The sequence below is a fragment of the Chiloscyllium plagiosum genome, chromosome 27 (assembly GCF_004010195.1).
Source record: "Chiloscyllium plagiosum isolate BGI_BamShark_2017 chromosome 27, ASM401019v2, whole genome shotgun sequence".
NCBI classification, from domain to species: Eukaryota; Metazoa; Chordata; class Chondrichthyes; order Orectolobiformes; family Hemiscylliidae; genus Chiloscyllium; species Chiloscyllium plagiosum.
This window is the reverse complement of record NC_057736.1, coordinates 9,084,975-9,107,427: the sequence shown is the minus strand read 5'-3', so window position 1 is coordinate 9,107,427 and position 22,453 is coordinate 9,084,975. Positions and strand designations below refer to the sequence as shown.

The 22,453-nt window shown below is 41.3% G+C and overlaps 1 protein-coding gene and 1 pseudogene across 1 annotated transcript in view; both read right to left on the bottom strand.

Annotated features, from left to right (window-relative positions):
- The window catches only part of LOC122563520 (protein THEMIS-like), a 145,534-nt gene that overhangs the window by 51,254 nt on the left and 71,827 nt on the right, over window positions 1–22,453 (bottom strand). The gene's annotated exons all lie outside the window — the stretch shown is intronic.
- The window catches only part of LOC122563522, an 11,431-nt pseudogene continuing 3,399 nt past the window's right edge, over window positions 14,422–22,453 (bottom strand).

Below are 22,453 nucleotides of genomic sequence, written 5' to 3'. Positions count from 1 at the left end.
AGGGTTGTTAAGAAAGCATATGGTGTTTTGGCTTTCATTAACAGGGGGATTGAGTTTAAGAGTCGTGAGATCTTGTTGCAGCTCTATAAAACTTTGGTTAGACTGCACTTGGAATACTGCGTCCAGTTCTGGTCACCCTAGTATCGGAAAGATGTGGATGCTTTGGAGCGGGTTCAGAGGAGGTTTACCAGGACGCCGCCTGGACTGGAGGGCTTATCTTATGAAGACAGGTTGACTGAGCTCAGACTTTTTTCAATGGAGAAAAGGAGGAGAAGAGGGGACCTAATTGAGGTATACAAGATAATGAGAGGCATAGATAGAGTCAATAGCCAGAGACTATTTCCCAGGGCAGAAATGACTAACACGAGGGGTCATAGTTTTAAGCTGGTTGGAGGAAAGTATAGAGGGGATGTCAAAGGTGGGTTCTTTACACAGAGAGTTGTGAGAGCATGGAATGAGTTGCCAGCAGCAGTTGTGGAAGCAAAGTCATTGGGGAAATTTAAGAGACTACTGGACATGCATATGGTCACAGAAATTTGAGGGTGCATACATGAGGATCAGTGGTCGGCACAACATCGGGGGCTGAAGGGCCTGTTCTGTGCTGTACTGTTCTATGTTCTATATGTGGCAGCAGAAGCGAGATCAAAAGTTGGAAAGGTTATCCTCAATTGCACATACAATTGCTAAAGATTAAGATGTAGAACATTGCATGATGTTTAAAAACTTTGAAACTTAATATTGGGCATTAATTATTGAAAGCGTTGAATTTTGGAAGAGAAAATTCAAACAAGCACATCAATGTATTTGTAGCTAGTCTCACATCTTGTAATTTCATTTTTTCATTAGATGCTTTTAAAAATGCTTAGTTTTATTTCTTCAATGGCAATCTCTGTGAAAACAACTGCAGTTTTTATACACATTGTGCCTTTCAGTTCATGAAACAACCCAAGGGGTCATGGTACCAGTGTACAAATCACTACTCCTGTCACACTTACAATTTATAATTATTAAGGAATGAATAAAATTATCAACAAATTCAGTTGATAATCATCTATGTTTTCAGTTGGTAATGTTAAAGTTTCAACCCATTGACATCAATGTGCCTCTAATGTTATCCAAACATACATGAACTTAAAATTTGTTAAGAGCACTAACATCAAAAACATGTGTGAATGTACCCAACCATACGAGCCAGTACCACCTGCTGCCACCCTTACTTGGGCATATCTACATGTCGCTTCAGACCTCCATCAATGTTTAACTTCTCACTTTCATTCAGAAAGTAAGGAGGCATGGGATACAGGGGAACCTGGCAGTCTGGATACAGAATTGACTGGTCCATTGAAGACAGAGGGTAGTGGTAGACAAGTATTCAGTCTGGAGCTCAGTGACCAGTGGTGTTCCTCAGGGATCGGTTCTGGGACCTCTGCTCTTTGTGACTATTATAAATGAATTGGATGAGGAAGTGGAAGGGTGGGTTAGTAAGTTTGCTAATGGCAGAGAGGTTCGTGGAGCTGTGGATAGTGTGGAAGGCTGTTGTAGATTACAACGAGACATTTACAGGATGCAGAACTGGGCTGAGAAGTGGCAGATGGAGTTCAAAATGTGAATTCATTCGCTTTGGAAGGTCAAACTTGAATGCAGAACACAGGATTAAAATCAGGATTCTTGGCACTGTGGAGGAAAAGAGGTATCTTGGAATCCATGTCCATAGATCCCTCAAAGCTGTCACCCAGGTTGAAAGGGTCATTAAGAAGGCATACAGTGTGTTAGCTTTCATTAGCAGGGGGATTGAGTTTAAGAGCTGCAAGGTTATGCTGCAGCTCCATGGAGTCCTGTTTAGACCACACTTGGAATATTTTGTTCAGTTCTGGTCGCCTCATTATAAGAAAGATATGGAAGCTTTAGAGAGGGTGCAGAAGAGATTTACCAGAATGCTGCCAGGACTGAAGGGCATGTTTATGAAGGAAAGTTGAGGGAGCAAGGGCTTTTCTCACTGGAGCGAAGAAAGATGAGAGGTGACTTGATAGCGATGAACAAGATGTTGAGAGGCATAGATAGTGAATAGCCAGAGACTTTTTCCCCATCGTGGAAAAGTCTACCATGAGGCATAGTTTTAAGGTAATTGCAGGAAGGTTTAGGGGAGATGTCAGAGGTATGTTCTTTACTGAGAATGGTGGGTGTGTGGAATGTATTGCCAGCAGTGATAGTAGAGTCAGATGATTTAGGGACATTTAAGTAACTCTTGGATAGGCACATGGAAGTTAGTACAATGAAGGATATGTAGTTTAGTCTGATCTTAGAGTAGGACAGAAGGCCGGCACAACATAGAGGGCCGAAGGGCCTGTACTGTGCTGTACGGTTCTATACCCTCTAATTAGGGATGTGCAAGAAATCCTTACCTTGCCAGTGGTGCTCACACCCTATGAAAGAATACATAAACATTTAACTGCTCCAGTTGCCTTGTGTATGAGGTTAAGTCCACATATTATATACAGAACAAGGACACAGATAGAAATTCAGGTGGACCTGATGTCAGAGGCCATGCAAGTTTCTTGGTCTGTGTGAAACTATATAACTCCATATGGTGCACTTATCCTTTCAACCAGCAGAAAGGAACACACCACGTAGATTATAACCTATTTGGCTACTTTTTATGGAAGATAGCAATTACATTAGTCAGAATCCGAAAAGGTCTCATCAAAAGGCAAGATCAAATCATAATCCTTGCATAGTTCTATCAGCTTCACCTGATGCGACAAAGACTGTATTTGAGCTGCAGATGTTGATTTAAAGTTAAATTAATTGTCTATTTAATCTTAATACACATGGACGTTCATTCAAAAGCTTATACGAAGTGCTTATCTGGTATCTAAGCAGAGTGGATTTCACGTCTAATTATTCTGAATAACATGGGAGGCAAGCATTAAGTGGATAACAGCTTACAAAACAAACAGTTAGTCCAGTCATTTTACAGAAAATATTGTTGAGTAATTGGTTTTGAAAAACATCAGTCCCGTTTGTGAGAATTTTCCATCTGGGACAGGATTGGGACTATTTCGGGTCTTGAAACAGCCTCTGCACTTGGATTTTCATTAGATGTGCTTAATTTGCTTAGAGATAGAGAAACTGATAAAAAAAAAGGAGTCACATTCCTACATACAGTCAATTCTTCAAAATTTACAGATTTTAAATTCTTAATTTTTTTGCCATTTAATCCATTCTTCCTTTCCCTATCCCACTTTCTCTACATGATGTGACTCTGTTCATTCTGTTACTTTCTCAATCCCTAAATCTCACTGAGCATTGATGAGCAATGTCTTTAACAATGCCCTCTTGCCCATGCTGCATAGTTAACAGCAAACACTTGCAACAATTTGTAAAGGAAGACACTTTTCAAGCTGAAGACAAAGGGAAGAACTCTAACTCATTTTTCAACTGTAGACTATTCAGTAAGGATGTAATTGGATCTTCTATCTCATTAAACCAAAAATATAATAAGTGAAGCAAATTAAATCTTTTGTTCGAGTAAACCAGTACATACTTAATAGGAATTGGGAATATGGGATGGCGTTTTTACAGGGGGCAGGGTGGGAGGAGGTGTAATCTAGGTAGCTGTGGGAGTTGGTTGGTTTATAGTAAATGTCCGTGTTGAGTCGGTCGCCCGAAATAGAAATGGAGGGGTCTAGGAAGGGAAGGGAGGAGTCTGAGATGGTCCAGGTAAATTTGAAGTCGGGGTGGAAGCTGTTAATAAAGTGGATGAACTGTTCAACCTCCTTTTGGGGGCACGAGGTAGCGCCGATACAATCATCGAGGTAGTGGAGGAAAAGGTGGGGGGTGGTGCTAGTGTAGCTGCGGAAGATGGACTGTTCCACATATCCGACGAAGAGGCAGGCATAGCTGGGGCCCATGCGGGTGCCCATGGCTATTCTTTTGGTTTGGAGGAAGTTGGAGGATTGGAAAGAGAAGTTGTTCAGAGTGAGGACCAGTTCGAAGGAGGGTGTCAGTGGAAGGGTACTAGTTGGTTTGGCGGGAAAGAAAGAAGCGGAGGGCGTTGAGGCCTTCGTGATGGGGGATGGAGGTGAATAGGGACTGGATGTCCATGGTGAAGATAAGGTATTGGGGGCCGGGGAAGCGAAAATCATGGAGGAGGTGGAGGGCATGGGTGGTGTCCCGAACGTAGGTGGGGAGTTCTTGGACTAAGGGGGACATGACGAGGTATGCAGAGATGAGTTCGGTGGAGCTGCCCCATTTGCTCACAGGAGGACCAATTCCAATACCGAACAACCCAGATGGCCTTCTTCAAAGACCGCAATTTCCCCTCAGTCGTGGTTGACAATGCTCTCCACCGCATCTCCTCCACTTCCCGCTCCTCCGCCCTTGAACCCCGCCCCTCCAATTGCCACCAGGACAGAACCCCACTGGTCCTCACCTACCACCCCACCAACCTCCAGATACATCGTATCATCCTTTGTCATTTCTGCCACCTCCAAACAGACCTCACCACCAAGGATATATTTCCCTCCCCTCCCCTCCGGGGAGGGGCGTTCCGGAAAGACCACTCCCACCATGACTCACTCGTCATGTCCACACCCCCACCAACCCATCCTCCACTCCCGGCACCTTCCCCTGCAACCGCAAGAAATGCAAAACTTGCGCCCACACCTCCCCCCTTACTTCTCTCCAAGGCCCCAAATCTGTCACAAATTCACCTGCACCTCCACACATTATTTACTGCATCCGCCGCACCCGATGTGGCCTCCTCTACATTGGGGAGACAGGCCGCCTACTTGCGGAACGTTTCAGAGAACACCTCTGGGACACCCGCACCAACCAACCTAACCATCCTGTGCCTGAACACTTTAACTCCCCCTCCCACTCCGCCAAGGACATGCAGGTCCTTGGCCTCCTCCATCGCCAGACCATGGCAACACCACGCCTGAAGGAAGAGCGACTCATCTTCCGCCTAGGAACCCTCCAACCACAAGGGATGAATGCAGATTTCTCCAGCTTCTCATTTCCCCTTCCCCCACCTTATCTCAGTCGCAACCCTTGGACTCAGCACCGCCTTCTTGACCTGCAATCCTCTTCCTGACCTCTCCACCCCCACCCCTTCTCCGGCCTATCACCCTCACCGTAACCTGCTTCCACCTATCGCATTCCCAACCCCCCTCCCCCAAGTCCCTCCTCCCTACCTTTTATCTTAGCCTGCTTGGCACACCTTCCTCATTCCTGAAGAAGGGCTTATGCCCGAAACGTCAATTCTCCTGCTCCTTGGATGCTGTCTGACCTGCTGCGCTTTTCCAGCAACACATTTTTCAGCTCTGATCTCCAGCATCTGCAGTCCTCACTTTCTCCTAATAAGGTTAGCGGTCTGTTAATAATTCATTTACCAAGATATATTGGAAAATATTACATTGTCAAAAGCAATGGCACATTTTTTGTAGCTAGAAAAAAATGTAAATCTATTTGAGAATTCATATTTCCATTATTATGGACCAGACCAAACCCCTCACAACAGTACGTGTTAAAATGATAGCCTAGACCCGCATCTCTATTTTATTTTTAAATGCACGTGTAAGGCACGTGCTTCGGATACAATTCAATTGATCAAACTGCAAGGCTTGAAGCAAAGAAACATTACTACTACTATTACAGGACAACACTACTATTATAGGACAAGCCAAACAGAGAACAGCCAGGGAATTTCTAGAGGCATGGCATTCATCCACAGATTCTATCAACAAACACATTGACCTGGACCCAATATACCGGCCACTGCAGTGGACAGCTGGAACTGACAACCGGAAGCGGCAGAGACAAACCACTATAAATGCCGGAGGAAACAACACAGAAGTGCTTCACAGGAGGCACCCAAGCACTGAGGATGTCACCTAGACAGGGGACAAAACGTCTGCAACACAAATTCCCAGCTCGGCGAACAGAACCACAACAGCGAGCACCGAGCTACAAATCTTCTCACAAACTTTGAGCAAAGAAGCATTATTTGTACACTACTGTTTAATTACAAACAAAAGCAGAATTGGAAATAACCACTGGAAAACTTAACAGATTAATAAAGTATAAACAGCAACTGTTACTATATTGGAACATCCTTTAAATACACCCTTGGCAAAGTCAAATTTAGTAAAATATAATGTCTCACATGCAATTCTCCAGTGTAGGAGGAAAAAAACATCAAGATAAAACTCAGAGAACTCAAGCATTTTGTTCTAGCAGCTTCAAGTTACACTAAAGTACTAGTTCTGTGGGAGCTTGACTCCACCCCTTCATGCTGCTTCCATTGTTCCATCTTTTAAAAAATCCCAAGGTCTCATAAGCTGTTTACTTTATTGGCTTGGAAGAAACTGCTTTCACCGCTGTCTCATAAAAGGACAAAAGACACCTCTTAAAGCAATAATATGTCACAATGTAAATATGTAATAAGAATTATTATCCATTCATTTTGCTACTTTTAGGAACAAAGCAAACATTTACTTTTCATGAAAAAGATCTACCGTAAATATTCATCTATAGGTCAAGTTTTGAAGACCATATTTTTTCAGCTGAAATTAGGGGTCGACTTATACACAAGGTATTGTTTGAGGGGATGAAATTCATGCTTGTCATTTGCATTTCATCTTTGAGTAGTAATAAGTTTTTAAGTACTAGCAAGGAAAAGACAATCACAATCAAGTCAATATCCATGTAGTCATTTAAAATGGGAAACCTACCTTCCAGGCAGCCCCCTGGTCCCTGAACGTTCCATGTAATATGTTCCCCTCACAGTAAACTGCAGGTAACCGAAACCACGGAAACTAACTCCACGATTTACAGTAATTCTAAAAACATGACGTGGTGAGTGATAGCCAGCGGACTGGAAGACCCAAAACTGAGTTACGGCCAGCAGACTGGAAAGCCGGAGTGCAACAGGCAGGCACATTGACTCAAACTTTGATCTGTAACAGTGAAGAATTAGCATCAACTTATACATGGGGTATATGGAAAATACAAGATTTTAGGGCCAAAATAGGGGGTTGACATACACAAGATTGACATATACGCAAGTAGATACGGTACCTTTTTTCAGTCTCCCTTTGGCCATTTAGCATGGAAAATTAAAACAGCCTAACTGGACTTACTAGTATTTCAATTAAATTGAAAGGAAGCCTCAATCTTGGAAAATCTGGAATAGTAAAATATTCACTGAAGAAATCTAAACTTTTCAGAAAATAAGAACTGACTGCTGTTCGACATTCCAAATCACTTCGCTGTGAACTGACATTTGTCTTTGCTCTAAAAACAGAAGAGAAGGTTATTATCTGAAGAGGATGTGGTGGGGGCTAGTACAATTGCAACATTTAAGAGGCATTTGGATGGGTATATGAATAGGAAGGGTTTGGAGGGATATAGGCCGGGTGCCGGCAGGTGGGACTAGATTGGGTTGGGATATGTGGTCGGCATGGACAGTTTGGACTGAAGGGTCTGTTTCCATGAGGTACATCTCTATGACTATGACTCTATGGTGAAGTTTTGGGTTTCAGTTGAATAGTAAGTCAATCAGGGAAGCTAGGTTTTTAGCTGAAAGTGTTTCCTGAATGAACATTCAAGGGTTTATTTACATAGTTCGCAGCCCTAATGACTGGTCTTTCAAACAGTCAATCAATACATTTATAAAACTATCAGAGCCACACAGGCATGGAATCAATAGTGTAAGATCACAAAATATCCAACACTATCATGGAACTGATTAAAATCACTCAATCAATATAACAAAATAGACTGCACATGTTGACAAAACTACTGAGCAAATAATTATTAAAATGTTCCTTGATTGTTGTTATTTTATGATACTATAAGAGGTTCCAGTCATTAACTGATGAATGACATGAGAAACATGTATAACATTTCTATTATGCAATTAATCTGTTGTAATTAAAGGTTTTGAAGCAAATATAGGCCTTGATCCTATGAAAGCAATCTCTAATTCATCCAGCAGTAATCTGCAAGTGCCCAATTCTTTTCACTATTTTTGGCTGAGGTCAGAAGTCACACAACACCAGGTTATAATCCAACAGGCTCATTTGAAATCACAAGCTTTTGGAGTGCTGTTCATTCGTCAGGTGAAGTGACAAAGCAGCAGTGCTGCGAAATCTTGTTTATTTTCTCAAAAAAACGTAATCCTTTATCAAAGCATTTTATTGCTTTTGAAAATCACACTTTTAGCTTTTCTCCAATCTAAGCAACACATTATTCTAATGACCCATTACTTCACTACACATTTCTGCATTCTTCTTGATTTTCCTTACCATTCCAAGTCAAATCTTTTCATCCCAAGCTTTAGCTTCTGTTCCATCTCATCTCACTAAGTTTTTTAGAGATGAGATGGAACAGCAGTGTTTTCTTTGACACCTCATTGTCCTAAGATTACATATTTATCTTTATTTTCCAAAAAATAAATCAAGTTGCAAGTTAGCCTTGAGACAATCAATTGAGGAAGTAGGTTAAGATGCACTCCAAAAAAGGTTTCTTATTTTGATCATGTATGATCTATCATGAAATAGTTAAGATCACTCATTATTGTTGTCTGTTGTTCTTACATAATTCTGTGAAATGTCTACAGATGTCATGCTCTATTATATCTTTATCTGGTATTTGGCGATTTGTAAAGCACACCAAAAATGTAGTTTTCTTTCCAATTGCATAACTCTACCCATTTAAATTTTGTCTTCGTATAACTTGCAGGACATCCTTACATCCTAATGCTATTAAAATTCCTTGATTAAAATTGTCATGCCAGCTTCTTTGCCAACTCTATCATTCCTTAAATTTCCCAAGTATGAATCCAAACCTAATGTAACATTTTGTGTGTATTCTTTGTAACGAAAGAGAATGATTAGAAGAAATTGAAAGGGTTCAATTAAAATTTACAAGGATGTTGCCAACTTTTGAGTATTTGAGAGGCTGAATAGGCTGGGGTTATATTCCCTGGAGCATTAGAGGTAGAAGAGTAATGTTATAGAAGTTTATAAAATCATGAGGGGCATAGATAGGGTAAATAGATAAGATCTTTACCATGGTCCAAAACCAGATGGCATAAGTTTAAGGTAACAGGGCAAAGATTTAAAAGGGACCAAAGGGACAACTTTTTTTGCATGTTCGGAATGTACTGCCAGAGGAAGTGGTAGAGGCTGGTATAATTACAACATTTAAAAGGCTTTGGATGGGTATATGAATAGGAAGGGTTTAGAGCAATATGGGCCAACTGCTCGCAAATTGAACTGGACTAATTTCGAATATCTGGTAGGCATGAATGAGTTGCGTTGAAGAGTCTGTTTCCATGCTATACAACTCCAGGACACAAAATGGGTCGATATTTAGTGGCAATTAAAAGGTTTATCAATATCACAATAACTCTCTGCTGGAACTAGACTGCATTTTACAAGTCTCAAGACAACCATAGTCTATAATTTGTTGAGCTCCAGTGATGAATATTCAATTTGTACTAATATTTTTAACCATCTTTAAAATCTTTTCTTATATTGAGGGTTTGGTTAAGAAAAAGAAGAAAGCATATACAAAGTATAGACAGGATAGATCGAGTGAATCCTTTGAAGTGTATAAAGGAAGTAGGAGTATCCTTAAGAGGGAAATCAGGAGTGCAAAAAGGGGACATGAGATAGCTTTGGCAAATAGAATTATGGAGAATCCAAAGGGCTTTTACAAATATAGTAAGGACAAAAGGGTAACTAGGGAGAGAAAAGGGCCCCTCAAAGATCAGCAAGGTGACCTTTGTGTGGATCTGCAGAAAATGGAGATACTCAATGAGCATTTTGCATCAGTATTTACTGTGGAAAAGGATATGGAAGATATAGACTGTAGGGAAATAGATGGTGACATCTGACAAAATGTCCAGATTAGAGAGGAGGAAGTGCTGGATGTCTTGAAACAGGTAAAGGTGGATAAATCCCCAGGACCTGATCAGGTGTATCGGAGAACTCTGTGGGAAGCGAGAGAAGTGATTGTTGAGCCTCTTGCTGAGATATTTATACCATTTATAGACGCAGATGAGGTGCCGGAAGACTGGAGGTTGGCTAACGTGGTGCCACTGTTTAAGAAGAGTGGTAAGGACAAGCCAGGGAACTAAAGACCGGTGAGCCTGACCGGTGGGCAAGTTGTTGGAGGGAATCCTGAGGGATCACACTTTTAAGCAGCCCCAGATCCAACACTGAAGAAATTTCTTCAGATCACTTCTGCTATATTTGCAAATCATTTTAAAATCTGCATCCTCTCATTTTGATTTTTTAAACAGGAATGGTTACTTACCATCAACTCTACTCACATCCCTCATGATTTAAAAAAGATTCCCTCAGATTTCTTTTAAACCTTTCCTTATTGAAACCAACACAATGTTCAGGAAAGGTTCCTACAGTAATATCTAGGAACGCTACTCCAGTCTACCAGCTACACTGCTATTGTTGCAGTCTACATTCTTGTAGTTAACAATCCCTCTTTAAGTACTCAGGAATGTTAGCATCTCTTGAATTTCAAAAATTTTCTCCCCCCCCATTCATCCTTCAAACTAGCTGGTTTACCTATATAGTACATTGAGCAAAATCATTCGCCAGTACGGCAACACTCTTCCTAACCAATACTACCACCCCTCCTTTCTTTTCTGGAGATCACGTACCTAAGAATATTTAGCACCTAGTCCTGCCTTTCCTTAAACAAGTCTTGGTATGATGTCTTGTTTCCACATGGCAATTGGCACCTGTAAATCCCCAAACTTTCTTACTATTCCTTATGCATCCACATACATGCACATTAACTGACTTAGTCTTCATTACTTTCTTCCTTACTCAGATTTCAACTATTGATTTCCTACTCTTTTATACAAGTACCAACTATCTAATTATTCTATTCATCCTGATATTTCCCTGATGTTCTTAGATCATTCACTGCTGTCAGATTAGTTTAAAATTGAGTATTGTATCCAATTTTAGGTCCCTTACTTGCATGAGGACATAATTGATTGGACACAGCTCAGGAGATCCGTTACACTGATGCCAGAGAGGAGGGATTTGCAAAGAAAGGTGATGGGTTTAAAAAAGCAGGTCAGAGTCTAAGAATATACTAGTGAGTAATTAATCTCCCCAAAGCTTGGCCACCATTACAAGGCACAAGTCAGGAGCATGATGGATATTCCTCAATAGCCTAGATGCATGCAACCCCATCAATGCTCAAGACGTTTGACACCATCCAGGACAAAGCAGTCCACTTGAATGGCACATCCAGAAACATTAACTCCCTCTAACACTATGATCTATGAGATGCGCACTCGATATTCACCCAAAAAGATCCTCAGACAGCACCTTTAACTCATGACCAATTTGACCTAGAAGGACAAGGTCAGCACACACATAGGAACATCACCTCTCCAAGCTAGTCTTGTAAATTTATTGCTGTTTCTTCACGGTGATAAAATCTTGGAATTTCCTCCCAGATATAATTGTTAATCTACCTGCAGCATGTGGACTACAGTAGCTCAAGGCAGCAGCTCACCACCACCTTCTCAAGAGCAATAGAGATTGGTCGGTCGAGCCAGTGTTGCCCATGTCCCACAAGAGACTAGGGAAAAAGAACACCAGAGGTATACCATGCTTGTCAAAATTACTGGCAGGGAAATTTGCTAGAACTGCTCGGGAGGATTTAAGCTAGTAAGGTTTGGGCGGGGGGGGGGGGAACCCAGGGAGATAGCGAGGCAAGAGATCAATTTGAGACGGGTACAGCTGAGAACAGAAGTGAGTCAAACAGTCAGGGACAAGGTAGGACTAATAAATTAAACTGCATAGATCGAGTGAATCCTTAGAAGAGTATAAAGAAAGTAGGAGTATACTTAAGAGGGAAATCAGGAGGGCAAAACGGGGACGACATGAGATAGCTTTGGCAAATAGAATTAAGGAGAATCCAAAGGGGTTTTACAAATATATTAAGGACAAAAGGGTAACTAGGGAGAGAATAGGGCCTTCAAAGATCAGCAAGGCGGCCTTTGTGTGGAGCCACAGAAAATAGGGGAGATACGAAATGAATATTTTGCATCAGTATTTACTGTGGAAAAGGATATGGGAGATATAGAAAGTAGCAAAATAGACGGTGACACCTTGCAAAATGTCCATATTACAGAGGAGGAAGTGCTGGATGTCTTGAAACGGTTAAAGGTGGATAAATCCCCAGGACCTGATCAGGTTTTACCAAGAACTCTGTGGGAAACTAGAGAAGTAATTGCTGGGCCTCTTGCTGAGATATTTGTATCATCGATAGTCACAGGTGAGGTGCCGGAAGACTGGAGGTTGGCAAACATGGTGCCACTGTTTAAGGAGGGCGGTAAAGACAAGCCAGAGAACTATAGACCGGTGAGCCTGACCTCTATGGTGGGCAAGCTGTTGGAGGGAATCCTGAGGGACAGGATGTACATGTATTTGGAAAGGCAAGGACTGATTTGGGATAGTCAACATGGCTTTGTGCATGGGAAATCATGTCTCACAAACTTGATTGAGTTTTTTGATGAAGTAACAAAGATGATTGATGAGGGCAGAGCAGTAGATGTGATCTATATGGACTTCAGGAAGGCGTTCGACAAGGTTCCCCATGGGAGACTGGTTAGCAAGGTTAGATCTCATGGAAAACAGGGAGAACGAGCCATTTGGATACAGAACTGACTCAAAGGTATAAGACAGAGGGTGGTGGTGGAGGGTTGTTTTCAGCCTGGAGGCCTGTGACCAGGGGACTGCCACAAGGATCGGTGCTGGGCCCTCTACTTTTTGTCATTTAGATAAATGCTTTGTATGCAAGCATAAGAGGTACAGTTAGTAAGTTTGCAGATAACACCAAAATTGGAGGTTACCTCAGATTACAACAGGATCTGGACCAGATGGGCCAATGGGCTGAGAAGTGGCAGATGGAGTTTAATTCAGATAAATGCACAGTGCTGCATTTTGGGAAAGCAAATCTTAGCAGACTTATACACTTAATGGTAAGGTCTTAGGGAGTGTTGCTGAACAAAGAGACCTTGGAGTGCAGGTTCATAGCTCCTTGAAAGTGGAGTCACAGGAAGACAGGATAGTGAAGAAGGCATTTGGTATGCTTTCCTTTATTGGTCAGAGTAATGAGTACAGAAGTTGGGAGGTCATGTTGCGGTTGTACAGGACATTGGTTAGGCCACTATTGGAATATTGCGTGGAATTCTGGTCTCCTTCCTATTGGAAAGATGTTGTGAAACTTGAAAGGGTTCAGAAAAGATTTACAAGGATGTTGCCAGGGAGAGGCTGAACAGGCTGGGGCTGTTTCCCCTGAGCATCGGAAGCTGAGGGGTGACCTTATACAGGTTTACAAAATTATGAGGGGCACGAATAAGATAAATAGACAAAGACTTTTCCCTGGGGTCGGGGAGCCCAGAACTAGAGGGCATAGATTTAGGATGAGAGGGGAAAGATATAAGAGGGACCTAAGGGGCAATTTTTTCACGCAGAGGGTGGTACATGTATGGAATGAGCTACCAGAGGACATGGTGGAGACTGGTACAATTGCAACATTTAAGAGGCAGTTGGATGGGTATATAAATAGGAAAGGTTTGGAGGAATATGGGCCGGAAGCTGGCAGGTGGAACTAGATTGGGTTGGGATATCTGGTCGGCATGGACGGGTTGGACCGAAGAGTCTGTTTCCATGCTGTACATCTCTATGACTCTATTTACTACTGATATATCACAATGATTTACTGCTCATCATTAGTAATATAGAGTACAAATGAAATCACATATTACTCTGATTCTTCCTGTTGTCATAATTCTAAATAATTCTCAAAAAACAAATGAAAAAAAGTAAACTGCTAAACTTCTAAGCAAGATGCCACCAGGATCCTGACGTTCATGTTGTAATCCAAGAACAACCAGAATGAATATAATTTGGAGTTGTTTGCATCCAATTCAGATCTGCACTTGTATTTAAAATCTGAAATTTACTTTTCTCAATGCTCTTTATGATTTACCCATCTCAATCTGGTGGACAAGACAAACAAAATCTATCATAGGCCAGATTTAGAAAAGTGCATTTGCAAAGTTCAACAATGCATCACATTCAACAATTCAAGAACTTACTCAGAAAACAATGTCTTAAAATCAATCCACTGCACTATTTGGATTTTATAGAAGTTTAACAAAATCCCAAGTTTATTACACTTGACATCATTACAATTTACAAATATTTATTGTTCTGTATTAGGATGCCAGTTTAGTCAAGACTTCAATGTTAATTCAAATATTAGTATCATTCCCTCTATTCACAGAGATAGAGAGAGAGCGCACGTGAGAGAGAGCGCGCAAGAGAGAGCTTCTACACTTCAACAGCATAGAGGAAACTACCATTAAGATCAAAGAGTTTATTTTTGATCATGATACAAAAAAAGTGCAAATTTACAAAACCAAAAATGCAGAAGTTTGCAATCAATGTGAAAATCCAAGTAGAACATAGAGGCACTCATCCCTTCATGTTAAAATTGGTTATTTACATTTTACTACTCGATGATAGATTCTACAGGTTGTAGAATGATTCAGAATTTTATCACATCACTTTATTACTCAATTATTCAGCATCTGTTGACCTGAAATGATCCTCATCCACTGTAGAATAGATGTGCCCTTCATTGCTCAGAAATTCTACTGCTTGCCTATATGGAAACAAAATTGTAATCGTAAGACTTTGAATATTTAATTTAACACACAATAGCCAGCTAAAAGTAACACTAACTTGATTGCAACGATGTTCATATTCTTCAATGTTTTCCTCATGTAGTCAATGCTCATGCCTTCCTGTTCTCGACAGTTGCAAATCAAATTCAATACCTGAAAGGAAGGCTTTGTTTTAGCTATCATAAATGAAAGTTAGTTATACTGACAAAGACAAGACATTTTGTTAAGTTTCAGCTAGCAATTCAAGAGGAAAACTACACTTTATAATGCATGATAAGAGAGGGCTGATTGTTTGGCAAATGAACTTGGAAACAATGCCATGTGGAACACACTGGTTAACAATGATTAGTGATTATCTGCCAGACTTAGTTTAAACTTCATAAAAGGGACTCCACACATTTGAAAGGATAGTCAAATTATCTCTCTTTTCTCAATGTCCTGGTTGAGAAATTAGCTACTGGGCTCTCTTCCACTGTGTCACAAACTTAGCTTTGCCGGTTAGTATATACTTTGAGATTCCCAAGGTTCACCAACTTCGTAAATAGGAGGGCACAATATTTGTTCATTACATAAGCATTAAGTCGGGCACATCAAGGCCATGTTTCAGGATAGCACGAATGCCCTATTCAGAGAATGTCTTATTACATGACCACACAAACTCAAACAGCTCCAAGACAATCTCACATTTAGTCATGAAACATGCCCAGATTACTTGAGATTATTTTAGAAGCGGAAGGTATGTCACCCATGTGGACTACAGGTGAAACTAGCTGTTTAATTTAGTTGCTCAGTATCAACACAAATTATGCACACAACAAATGGAATGTTCAAGTAAAAATATATCCTGCTTATCATCCAGATGAGTAATCTGGTGTATGAATTTTAGTGCAGATGTGATGCCAGGTTTATCGAAGCCCCAAAGAGTGGTAGATCTTAAGAGACAACATGTGTCCTTGGTTACTGCAATAGGCAATGTACTGACTGTGTGCACCCAACCAGACTATACTAGTAGAACTTGAAACAATATCCATTATCAATTGGATAGTTATTTGCTTGATAATTTGTGTGTGTAAAGAATAATGCTGATAATTTAGCATCATTAGTTGGGTTCAGTGTCACTGGCTGAAAATGGTGTTGCTGGAAAAGCACAGCAGGTCAGGCAGCATCCAAGGAGCAGGAGAATCGACGTTTCAGGCACGAGCTCTTCTTCAGGAATCTCAGTGTCACGGAGTCAAGAATTTGGAACTCCTTCCATAACAGCATTGTGAGGATACCAACACAAATTAATCTCAGCAGTTACAAGGTGGCAGCTGACCACCACTTTGTCAAGGGTGGACAGGATGGGAAATACAGTTGGTCAGCTGGCAACTACCACAAACCGTTAAACCTTTTCTGAATGGACTTCAGTTTACCAGGATGCTGTCAGGAATGGAGGGCTTGAAATATAGAAATAGACTGTAAAGAATGGGACATTTTTTCACTGCAACATAGGAATTTAGCAATGACCTTATTGAGATTTATAAAATGAGGGACATAGATAAGGTGAATGTCAATGATCTTTTCCCTAGGGTGGGGGAGTTCAAAAATAGGGGGCTTTTAAAAATAAAATAAGGGGAGAAAAATTTAAAAAGAGATGAGGGGCAACCTTTTTGTTTTAGAAATGGTAGCTTGTGTGGACTGAATTGCCATTGAAAGTGGTGAATGCAGATATAGTTACAATGTTTAAAAGACATTTTAATAACTTCACGAATAGGAAAGGTTTGACATAATATGGGTAAAGTACAGGCAGGTGGGACTAGTTTAGTTTGGGAACATGGTTAGCATGGACTGGTTGGACCAAAGTGTCCGTCTGCATGATGTAGGACTATGATTCTAATAGCAAACAAAGAAATGCTGGCTTTTACATTTAAGAATACCAGTTTATGATTTGTCCTAAGTATAGTTGAATTATTTTCTTAAAATGTCTTCTCCCAACATTCCCATCCCCCACAATACTCATGTTCTGTATTACCAGACAATAAGTCGGCAGTTTCAATTTTCAAATGATAAAGTTTGCTTCTACCTTTTACAAAGCTTCCCATAAAACAAACTATTGCCCTTTTTTGCCCCCACAATATCGGGCACTTTTGTTTAAGATTTGATGCAATACAAGCTTTTCCATGTCACCTCCAATTGGGTCTTTGGGATTTAACAGCATTAAAAAATATAGTCAAGCTATGAAAGGAGGTTTAAGATTTGAATCATTTCAAAATAAGGAAGAGGGGCTTATGTGAAATCCCGGACTACACTGAAGATAAATGGTAAAGCACCCTCTCGTGACCATAATCACTACAACAATCACATTGACTGATCACACTGGATATTATTGTGACAATAGGTTCCTGCAGTAATGAGAATTCCCTTCCAACAATGGGGTCCACCACGAACTGGGTTGACATTGTCCACGGCTATCTGAATTAACATTTTTAATTCACTTAATCATAGACGTACACAGCACGAAAATAAGACCCTTCAGCCCAACTTGTCTGTGACAAATAAATTTTCTTAACTTCACTGGTCCCTTTTGCCAGCATTTGGCCCATATCCCTTTAAATCTTTCCTATCCATTTACCTGTTCAAATGTCTTTTAAGTGTCTTTTAAAATGTTCTAATTGTACCCACCTCTACCACTTCCTCCAGTAGCTCGTTACCATATACCCACCACACTGTACAGAAGTTGCCACTCAGTTATCTTTTGAATCTTTCCGCTCTCACCTTAAATCTATATCGTTTAGTTCTGCACTCTCCTACCCTGGGAAAAAGACCACAGCTATTTACCATATCCATACCCCTCAATTTTATAAACATCCATTATGATCACCCCTCAGCCGCATATGCTTCAGTGAGGAAAGTCCCAAGCCTCTGCTTATAACTCAAACCTTTCAGTTTCAGCAAAATCCTTGGAAATCTTTTTTACACCCTTCCAAATTTATTAATATCCCTCCTACAGCAGAGTGACTAGGATTGCATGCAGTACTCCAAATGTGACCGTACCAATGTTTTGTACAGCTGTAGCATGACATTCCAACTCCTATACGCAATGCTCTGATCAAATGAAGGCAAGCATGCCAAAAACTATCTTCTTTACCCTGGCTACCCAGAACACCACTTTCCGAACCTGCACTCTTACATCTCTATTTGAGAGCATTCCCAAGGTCCTTCCAATAACTCCAAGTTATGTCCTAGTTCACTTACCAAAATGTAATACCTCACATTTATCTGAATTAAATTCCACCTGCCATTCCTCGGCAGTGACAGAGCTGATCAAGATCCCATTGTACTCTTAGATAACCTCCTTCACTGTCCACTATACCACCAATTTTGGATTTGTTCACAAACTTACTAATCATACCTGATATTCTCAACCAAAATCATACGAATATGATCAGTAGTAAACCCCGCACCAATCCTTACAGCACACTGCTGGTTCCAGCTCTCCAATCTGAAAAATAAACCTCTTCCACCATCCTCTCTGACCATCAAGCCAATTTTGTATCCAGTTGGTTACCTCTTCTTAGATTCCATGTGACCTAACTGTATCCACTTGCAGAATGTAGGCATCATTGGCTGGGCTAGCATTTATTGCTCATCCTGTCTTGCCCTTGAGAAGGTGGTGAGCTGACCTCAAACTGCTGCAGATCGTGTGTTGTAGGTAGACCACAATGTCCTTAGGAAGGGAATTCAAGATTTTGACCCAGTGATTTAATTTTCAAAAGGTTCATAAGTGACTACCATTAATGACCATGTAGCACATTTGATCAAAGTCACAGATCTGAAACAATAACTCTTTCTCCATCTGTGGTTGCTGCCAAATCTATTGAATATTCATGATATTTCAGCATTTTCAGTTTTATTTCAGATTTCCAGCATCTGCAGTACTTTATTTTTGTACAGTTGCTCTTTTTAATATCTGCTAATGGCCTGGATGAATTTTGGCAATAAATTTTAATGTTTGCAATTAACATGACGCAGAAATTTAGAAGACTGTGTAGGATGGTGACAAACTACATTTATCAAAGACCAGTGCGTGGAGATTCATTTTGATGAAATAAGGGTAGCAATATAAATAAGGATAGGGAAGCAGTTGTTTTGTATGCTTTCCTTTATTGGTCAAGCATTGAGTAAAGGAGTTGGGAGGTCATGTTGCAGTACAGGTCATTGGTAACACCACTTTTAGAATATTGCACACAATTGTGGTCCCCCTCCTACTGGAAGGATATTGTGAAACTTGAAAGAGTTCAGAAAAGATTCTCAAGGATGTTGCCAGGGTTGGAGGATGAGTTACAGGGAGAGGCTGAATAGACTGGGGCTGTTTTCCCTGGAAAGTCAGAGGCTGAGGGGTGACCTTGTAGAGGTTTATAAAATCATGGGGAGCACGGATAGGATAAATAGAGGTCTTTTTCCCTGGGTTTGGTGGGGGTGGGAGAAAAAAAAAGTCCAGAATTGGAAGCATAGAGGGGAAAAGATATAAAAAGGGACTTAAAGGGCAACTTGTTGACAGAGCATGGTGCATGTATGGAATGAGCTGCCAGAGGAAGAAGTGGTGGTGACTGGTACAATTGCAGCATTTAAAAGGCATCTGGATGGGTATATGAATAGGAAGGGTTTAGATGGATATGGGCCGAGTGCTGGCAAATGGGATGAGATTAGTTTAGGATCTCTGTTCGGTATGGACATGTTAGACCAAAGTGTCCGTTTTTGTGCTGTACATCTCTATGACTCAATGATTGAAAGAATGGGGATATATTTCCAAGTCTGGGTGGTGTGTGGCTTGGGTGGAACTTAAAGATGGTATCCTCATGTACCTGGTACTCCCATCTAGCCAGATGGTAGCAGTCTCGGAAAAAGTGCTAAGGATCTTTGGAGAAGGTTTGCAGTGCATCTTGCAGATAGCACACATGCTACTGAATGTCAGTGGTAGAGGGAGTGGACGTTTGAAGGAGTGGTGCTAATCAAGTGGGCTGCTTTACCCTGGCAAATGAGACCAATGAAGTAGAGGAAACCTGGTTGGCATGGACAGGTTGGGCTGCAGGGCCTGATATCTGTGCTGTGTACCTCTATGACCTGGATGGTGTCAAGTTTCAAGTGTTGTTGGAGCTGCACTCACCAAGACAAGTGGGGAGTATTCCATTACACTCCTGACTTCTACTTTGTCAATGGTGTAAAAGCGGAGGATTCAGAGGAATTACTTGTAGCAACATTCTAGCCCCTGACTAGCTCTTGTAGCCTGGCAGTGCAGATTCTGGTCAATGGTATCCCCAAGTATTACTAGTGGTCAATTCAATGATGGTCACACCATTAAAAATCAAGGCTAGTTGTCAGATCTTCTCACTGGAATGATAATTGCCTAGTACTGGGTGGCACAAGTGTTACTTACCACTTTTCAGTCCAACCTATATATATTGCCCAAGTCCTGTTGCATTTCGACATGGACTGCCTCAGTATATGAGCAGTAGAATCACTAAACATCTCCACTTCTGACCTCATGATGGAAGGGAGTTCCTTGATAAAGCAGCTGATGGTTGGGTCAAGGACATTAGCTGGAGGAATTCCTACAGAGATGTCTTGGAGCTGAAATGACTGACCTCCAACAACCTCCATCTTCCCATATGCCAGATATGACTCCAACTATCAGAGAGCTCCCTCTCACCCCTAGGTCCACATTTATTCCAGTTTTGTTAAAGGTCTTGTTGTCACACTGTCATACGTAGCTTTGATAGCAAGGATTGTGACTCACTTTATTTTTTGAATTCAGCTCTTTTGCACCAAGGCAATAGTGAGGTCCTGGCAGAAACCAAATTTGGCATTATTTAACAGGTGTTGCTTGACAGCACTGCTGATGACACTTTCCATTACTGATGATCTCCAGTAAACTGATGGTTGGTGGTTGCCCAGGTTGGATTTACGCTACTTTGTGCATACAGGACATAGCTGGGTAATTTTCCATGTTGTTGGGTCAATTGTCGGTGTAGGTGTGTTGGAACAATTTGGTTCGAGGTGAACCAAGTTCTGAAGAAAAACTGTTGCGGGAAGAATGTAATCTTGGTCCAAAGCCTTTGCAGTATCCAGTGTCCTCAACCATTTCTTGATATCATGTGGAAAAAATCCAATTGGCTCAAGACTGACATCAATAATACGGAGGACCTTTGCTATAAGGATCATTAGCAAAATTTAAATTCAATTTGTATCAATTAACATATCATATTCCATCTCTCAAATCAAACCAGCACACTAAATAGAATTAGGTTCGAATGAAAAAGTGTCAAAAGTAGAATGCATTCTACTAACTTAACATTGCAATTAGAGAGAGATAAACTATTGCTTTTCTTTTAACCCCAATATAATAAACTTCAGATGAGACAATTGCACAATTCTTTCCCAGTGTGTTTTACCTGACTTTGTTGACTTGTTAGTCCATTCATCAATGCATCATTACCACCACCATATAATCCCATTGTACCTTCATTTCGCATTGGGGTGTGCAAAGCTAGAGATCCTCCAGGTACAAGCTGAGGAAGAAATTATAGAAGTGAAACTCCAGAATACAGAGGAACCTCAATTATCCGAACGAGATGGGTGGGCACTATTTCGTTCGGATAACTCATTATTCGATTAGATCGATTCAATGCCTCTCCTCTGGGACTCAGGGTTTTCTGTTAAGTCTGCTCCCCATTCAGGAGAGGAGACTGCATCACAACACGCAAGAGCCCCTGCCCAACAGTGGCCCCCACCTGCTCCCCAACCCCATCCAGCATGGCCCCCCCACCACACCCAAACCCATCCAGCACCGCCCTCGTGCCCAACCTCCAACCCATCCAGCACCCCCAGCCCTGGCAGCCACCTCCCCCTGTGGGGCAGCCGGTGTGGACACTAACAGTAAGACTGCTGCTGCCTTTGTGGGTTAAGTCTCCAAATAGCACGTGCACACACAGACAGACAACCTTTTGACAAGTTCCACCACTGCCCTGTTCAGGACAATGTTAGAGAATATCTGGGGAAGGGGATGTTAGGGCTCACCCCTATGTAGAACTCCTGGGAAAGTACGGGGAAGGAGTGGGCAGGAGGTCAGTCATTTGGAGATGGTGCCTGGACTCCCATCAATGTAGAGGACTGTTCTCGACAGAATTTCACTGAGCCGAGATCATTTTTAATCATTGGAACCAAAAGATTCGATGAGGGTTGAAATATCTCTGATGTAATGTTTCTATCATGACCTCAAGATCTCCTTTGGACAATTGATATTCGGATAACCGAAGTTCCTCTGTACTGCTTCATTAGATTAATAACGACTTTTCCTAGGTAAGCGGTGTAAAGTTTTAATCTTGGTTGACATGAAAATTCCTTTAATTTTAACGATTGTGAAAATTATTCAGAAACAATGAAGCTCAGAGTGAGCAACTTATGACCAATTAGCTTTTGCTAATGTCCATGCCGCAGCTCTTCCATAGATTTCCACTTCACCCGCAGATACGGATTTTATTTGTCATTCACAGTTATTGGATGCTGCTAGCAAAGTGAGCACTTGTTGTCCATCCTAAATGGCCTTGGAGGGTTGTGAGCCATCTTCTTGAACTGCTGGGGGATGGGGAAGGGGAAAAGAACAGAATGCAGAGTAGAAACAGGCCCTTTCGGCCCAACTAGTCCTCACCGACCCTCCAAAAGGAGTAA